The sequence below is a fragment of the Pipra filicauda genome, unplaced genomic scaffold, assembly GCF_003945595.2.
Source record: "Pipra filicauda isolate LSUMZ 115617 unplaced genomic scaffold, ASM394559v2 scaffold11_size5308982_pilon, whole genome shotgun sequence".
NCBI lineage: Eukaryota > Metazoa > Chordata > Aves > Passeriformes > Pipridae > Pipra > Pipra filicauda.
In genome coordinates this window covers 3741589-3747837 of record NW_024103652.1, presented here as the reverse complement: position 1 = coordinate 3747837, position 6249 = coordinate 3741589, and the positions used below count along the sequence as shown (strand labels likewise).

The window sequence follows — 6249 nt, the reverse complement described above, 5'->3', positions numbered from 1 at the left end:
CTCACAGGTGATGTTACATGGCTGAGGAAAGAGTAGAAGTGAAAGATGACTGACCTATTTTTTAATCTATTTAACAGCAACTGTGAATAGTTTTATCTATGCCCCTGAAGTTCCAAATTTATTTTCTTGGTAGTTCTGAAACAGCTGTGAAATCAGTTGTTACTTGCCAATTACAGTGTAACTTTGAATAATCAGTAACCACAGCCATCCTAGAAGAGAAGCAAGCTGGCAGCTGAGCATACGTGTTAAAAGGGTTGTTTATGACTGGATGACAAAGAGCAGCAGTTGGAAGGGATCAGGACTGGAAGCAAAGGTAAGGCCAGAGACAGCAAGTGGGACTGGTGCATACAGGACAGAAATGTGTGGTTTGAAAGAAGATAAAAAGTCTTGTAGTGGTGCTAATAGGCTCACACTTGGAATACAAGAACCTGTGTCATTTCCAAGGGAGTGGGGCTTTCTAGTCTGGAGAAGCCTGAATGAAACCTCAAATCTGATCAAATTTGGCAATTTCTGTTAGAATGTGGCCTGGTCCTGTTCTAGGAGGATTTGTGGTGTTGTGAATTGATCCTATCACTTACAGGTCAATAATTTCTAACTCAGTCTTTCCAGCACATTGACAACTGTTAGCTCCACGTCTGGGACCTTTCTGGAGCAGTGACTGGAGCTTGTTTAGATTCCAGAACTGGTGTCCCAGTCCTTCTGATTTCCCAGTGGCCCTCCAAGTCCCTTTTGCTCCTCTAATCCAAGCCAGGATGTGCTGTAGCCATCTTGATGTTTGCAGGGGCAGCAATCCACAACTACATACCCTGGGTGAAGAGAATGCACTCCTTGTGAGAGGCTGTGTAGTAGAGGTAGGAGGAGATAGTCTGTGGAAGGGAGAAAGGAGCCAGCATTTGGAAGAGCAGGACTCACTATGCAGGCCTCTCACCCAAGCCATTCAGAGGTTAGTTCTGTTGTAAGAAGTCAATTTTTTACCCCACGGTAACACCATTCAGCTTGTGCCATTGATACTTGTGTTGGAGCTTTAAATGTAATCCAGTGAAGTCCATCATGAAGTACATACTATCAAATTCAGGGCTAAAAATTCCACTTAAGAGCTGTATTCAAAACAAAAATCAAAACACAACATGGCATTAACAAGATCCAAATGGAATTTATTTTTTTCTACAAAGTTTACTGTGGGCCTGGCTTGAAACGCGCCATAATATGCATTACTTGTTATGAATAGGAAAACCACTTACGACGGAGTACCCTATGGCATCTGCCATTACAAGTTACTTAAAAGTATTCTTAAATACTATAAATATCCCAAGGAACTGTGACTTCTTACTCCCCCAGAAACTTTTAATAACATAGAGCAGGCTAACTTTTGATGTACACTACTGCTGTTAAGCTGGATATGACAGTTCAGCGCTGAGCTGTGTTTCTCATTGATAAGGATGCACTTAAAGTAACACTAACAATTTAGTTTTCCTAATGATCTAAATTATTCTGGAACTATAAATTCTAGGAAACTGTAACAAGTTCAAAGATATAAAAAAATGCAACAAGCTGAAAAGGGCAACATTAACAGAAATGTTATAAATATATTTTATTTGAAATTGGGTGGTGAAAGGCAAGGTAAAGTTCACCCTGTAAAGATAGCATCTACATACCACTTTCCTTGCAGAGTGTCAGAATTGGGAGTCAGCTGAATAATTTGGTGCATAATCTTTTTCTTATATTTTTGTGAGACAAAGTTCACCCAATGTCATAAGGAGATGGAGAAAATTAGGAGAAGGTGAGTGTTGAAATGATGAAAAGAGTACTTTCGAACAGGTACCTGTGTTGCCTTTTAATTTTTTTGGCTGTCATGTGTTCATTGCTGTTGCTACTTGACCTTTCAAAATAGGGTATGGATTAAAATCTTTCTTTGGACCAGTGTTTCATGTACTTGCGGAAACAGAGGACTTACATCAATGAAACAGTTTAAACAGGCTGAAATCAGCATCTTTCTCAGGTGTCCTTGTTCTGTTCCCTTCTCAGTCAAACCTAGAAAGCCTGTGTTTGGAGAACATTAGCCGTCATGTTATTTTGCTAAGCAAGCTGTACAAGTTTATGGTATCTCTAGAAAAGTTTTTTTATGTGTTACCTACTACACTTTAAATTACTATAAACCTATCCCTGTACTGTTCAGGCTGCTTACTATACTGGCAACCAAACAGGTTTAGTTTGAGGGTGTGAAGTTCTCCTCATAACTGCCATCACCTATCTCTTAGATGCACATTGAGTGTTCCTCCCATTAAACATCTGATTGTCATAAAAGGGAAAAATACCATTTTCTTCCTGGCTTTAGAAGTTATTATTGGAAAGTTTGAATTAGTATGTCTATCAGGAGGACAAAGGAGCAGTATCAACTCTGTCCCTTCCTTTAAAGTCTTTGTAAATAAACATGTAGTAAGCAATTTCTTGTTCCCAAACCCTGTGCTTGGCCCTCAGGCCCGTTCAATGCCCCCAAGGGCTCTTTCTTTATTTTCTTTCTTCTTCCATCTCACACAGAGTAATACCCAGTCACCCCCAGGATTTGTTGCTAGTTATAAAAGGGTAAAGATTTTACATTTACTCTAGGCAACAGGAACACAAAACCAAAATTTCTGTCCCCTTGCTCTAGGCAACTGCTAGACAGAGTGTTGGTCTTTTTGTTCTGTTTTGTTTTGGGGTTGGTGGGTATTTTTACTCCTGGAGGCCTTTGCTCTTAATTCATTCACCTGGGAAAACTGCATGTACTGCCTGGAGTACTTCTTGCTCAGGCCTTCAGGTTCAACCCATTGTTTTGAATAGCTGCTACCTGTATGTTTTCAGAGTTACCACTCTATAAAGACACATATGTCAGAGCACCTTCCAGTTAGCCTGAAAGAAGAGCCAGTAGGGCAGCCAGCTGTATAAATCAAGGAGATGACTGTCAACAGATTATAACCTTTTGATGTTGATTATTAACAGTTTTCAACATTATAAAATGTTGGCCCTTTTTTATTACTCCACAAATTGTCATTACTTCCTCACCAGACACAAGCTTGAGAGCATGTTTGTGTAAAACAAGCAACAGGAACTCTAAAATGATACCCTGGATGATTCACTAAAGACCAAGGAAAAGCAAACCCTATCAGTTAAATAGTTTTTCAATGCTTATTCTATCCTATCTCCAAAGATGAAAAATTTTTTAAAAAGTGTGGGGAGGGAACCCAAAAGGTATGGTGAACATTTTGTTTAATTATCTTGGAGTTTGTTTTGTTGTTTAAAGAATTAATCAGCTGCTCCTAGTCCAGGGGGAGCATTCCAGAGGCAGAGAGGCACTGCAGAGCAGGTCCCTACTTCCCATGCCTTTTGTTTCTTTGCCTATGTTCTGGGAGTCAAAGTTCAGAAGTACGGAAGTGTAAGCTGTCTCAGCAGGTCTATGACTGGCAGAACTGTTTCTGGAAAAGTGAAAATAGTTATGGCTGGGGCAGTTAAGCTGGCTCTAGACCTGTTTTGAACTACTGGAGTGGAGCCAAGGACCTGGCTCAACCGATAGATTTTGTTTTCAGTTGCATAAGCACAAGTAACCTGCAAGACTTGATTATTTTTTTAGTACAATGGTTAAGTTCAGATAGGATTATTTAAACAACAACTACAATAGAACCCCTATAAGCACTTTTAATTTTACCTTAATCAGCCTCCTAGGTGGCTGCATCCTTGCTCGGCCTTTGAGTTCTGATCTTACAGCTGCTCAAGTGTTTTGACGTACTGAGCGCCACTGAATCTTTAAAGGTTCTGTCCATATTCCTTTAGAAAAATTGCAGATCTTACTCATTTGTATTTTTCTATTAGGAAAAAATAATCAGGTTTTATAATAAATGAAAGAGTAATTTTAGTATGATTGAACTTACATGGGTAACATTCCCTCCTTCTGGATACTTTTTCATCTTACTATACACTCTACACTTAATTTCTTTAGAAGTTTAAACACACTAATGAGCTTTTCCTCTCACAGACCTTTTGCAAAGGCTTTGGAACATGTTCATATAAGGGGAAATAATTATCTCTTGAAACACGTAGTTATTGACTGTCAAAGGAATTAATATATTGCAGTTAAGTGTAGAAGGAAAAAGCACGTAAGTCAGCTGATAGAGATGGATTTTTATCTTTACTACTACTATAGGAGGAAAGCATACTATGACAGATATTTCAGATATTTAAAGGCAAATCTCCCTTTGGTGGGACAAGCAAATGCTTACATCAGTCATCTGATCCAGAATTAAGCAGAGTTCCTATGCAGCAAAATCCAGACAAAAGGAAAAATTAGTCTATGCACAAAACTTGTGCTGTCTCATCTAGACCCCTTTCTACTCTTAGTTAACTAAATACTTTTAAACCCCTGTGTTAATGTGCTAATGTAGCGTTTATACCTTGTTTCTCAGTGTGTCCACCTGACAGTTCAGAGAGCTGCAGCTAAACTGATGCCAAAATAACTCTAGTTAAACTAGTTCATGGTCTGGTCTGCATGCAAAGCTCATGATAAATCTGAGAGTACAATTTAGGAGTAGACTGTGTTAAAAAAAACTCAGGAAAGTTCCCTCCTTCATTCCTTAACACTGTGAAACCATAATAATTTACAGGAGCTTTTATCCTTCCCTAAATCCTTATGAATTGGTGGTTTACAAAATAAAGGGACAGAAGGGGCAGACTTAATTTTAGAACAAAGGATAGTCAGATGCACAAGGTCTCTACACCATGGAAATATGAATCACTAGTAGATTCATTCTGGTTTAACTGAAGAAACAAAGTCCAAATTATTCCCAGGAGCATTTTGTTGTTTGACCCCCACTGGAACTGATTACCTTTTACGACTCTCAGTAGAAGGACCTCTTAATTTCCGTGAGGTTTTATATACACCACACACCGGTGTGAGCGCTGGACATGATCTGACTGGTGTAGGAGGAACAGCTTGCGGTGCTGAACCGAGTGCTGTTTCTTACACTGTCGACTAAAGGGGTGGCCAAACCCGGTGCCCATAACCCACATGCTTCAAAGCTTTCACATGGCTTGGAGCCAAGAGACACTTCAATTTCAGCAAAGGCCAACAAGGCAGGGAGGACTGTGGGCCTCCCTCGAGCAGGTGGTGACCTGTTCCGTGGTGGGCCGCTGGGGCACGGCTGCTGTGCAGGGGCCGCTGCCAGCCCCGGCGCTGCCCAGGCTCCTGACCCGTTTGGAGACACGCCGGACATGGGGAGGAGGCCGAGGACTCTCCACAGCAGCCGCAGCGCCGAGCCTGCCTCGTCGGGCAGCGGCCGCTTCCAGACCCTGAGCACTCCCTGCAAGACGAGTCAGGCGAGCTGCGACGACTGTCCTAAAACGCCTGCTCAGCCCGCTCGGGTTAAGCTTTAACCAGCCGCCTTCTCCACAGGTGAGCGGGCGGACGCTCCGCCCGCCACGAGACCACCCCTAATGGGCGGCTGTGAGGGGCTTCCCTCGTTCCGCTGCCACTGCCCACGAAACACGCCCGTACCGCTGCCATGGCCCACGAGAGCCCCGCCCGCCCCCGCGGCCGCCAGGGGGCGCGGGCAGGCGGTTCCAGGCCGGCTCCCACCCGCCATCCCGGGCCGCTCCCTGATGCCTGGACACGCCGTGCCTCCCCGTCCCGCACAGACACCGAACCGCTCATGTTTTAGGCACAAAAGACGCAGTTCCAAAAAGTGGTTTTTTCCCAGATCCCACAGTTAGCGCCAAACACCATGCAGATCCCATTGACAGGCCAGCCCGCGGAGCTGGTGCCCACCGAGGTGGCAATGTCAGCCTAACACTCCGGTATAAATTAACGGCAGTGAATAAAACTCCTCTGGAACCATTTCCTCATTCATATAGTCGGACTGAGCTTCACTAGATGAGGAGCACTGCTTCTACTTGCTTCTGCAAAGCCATTTGGAAAGTCACCACTCTCTGTAACCAGGTTTTATGTGAACCTTAAGAAGGATTCTTTGCGGAACTCATCGAGAATCCAACCATCAGCACAGACCCGAGCTGTGTTTCCTGGCATACCTTTCCCTTTTCTCCTCCTGATTTTTCATCAGATTGTCCTCCTGCCAGGAGATTCTTTAAGACTGTGTGAAAGAAGCATTACTGGGGTGGAGGGGAAGTGTTTTATTTCAACTTGTGTCAGCTGTTAAACGTTTTTATCCAAGCATGTGTGCATGCAATATGCACAAGTATTAGATAATGCTGAGGTGGTAATTC

The 6249-nt window shown here is 42.9% G+C and overlaps 1 long non-coding RNA gene across 2 annotated transcripts; it reads right to left on the bottom strand.

Moving 5' to 3' along the window:
* Positions 1-1135: 1135 nt before the first annotated feature.
* LOC120324327 lies at positions 1136-5610 on the bottom strand. Of its 2 annotated transcripts, none has more exons than XR_005565555.1 (3): positions 4857-5610; positions 3683-3839; positions 1136-2040 (listed from the first exon to the last, which is right to left on the bottom strand). It is a non-coding gene; the product is annotated as an uncharacterized LOC120324327 (long non-coding RNA). The 2 variants fall into 2 exon arrangements; XR_005565556.1 differs by having other exon boundaries at positions 3683-3801.
* Between the last annotated feature and the right edge of the window lie 639 nt (positions 5611-6249).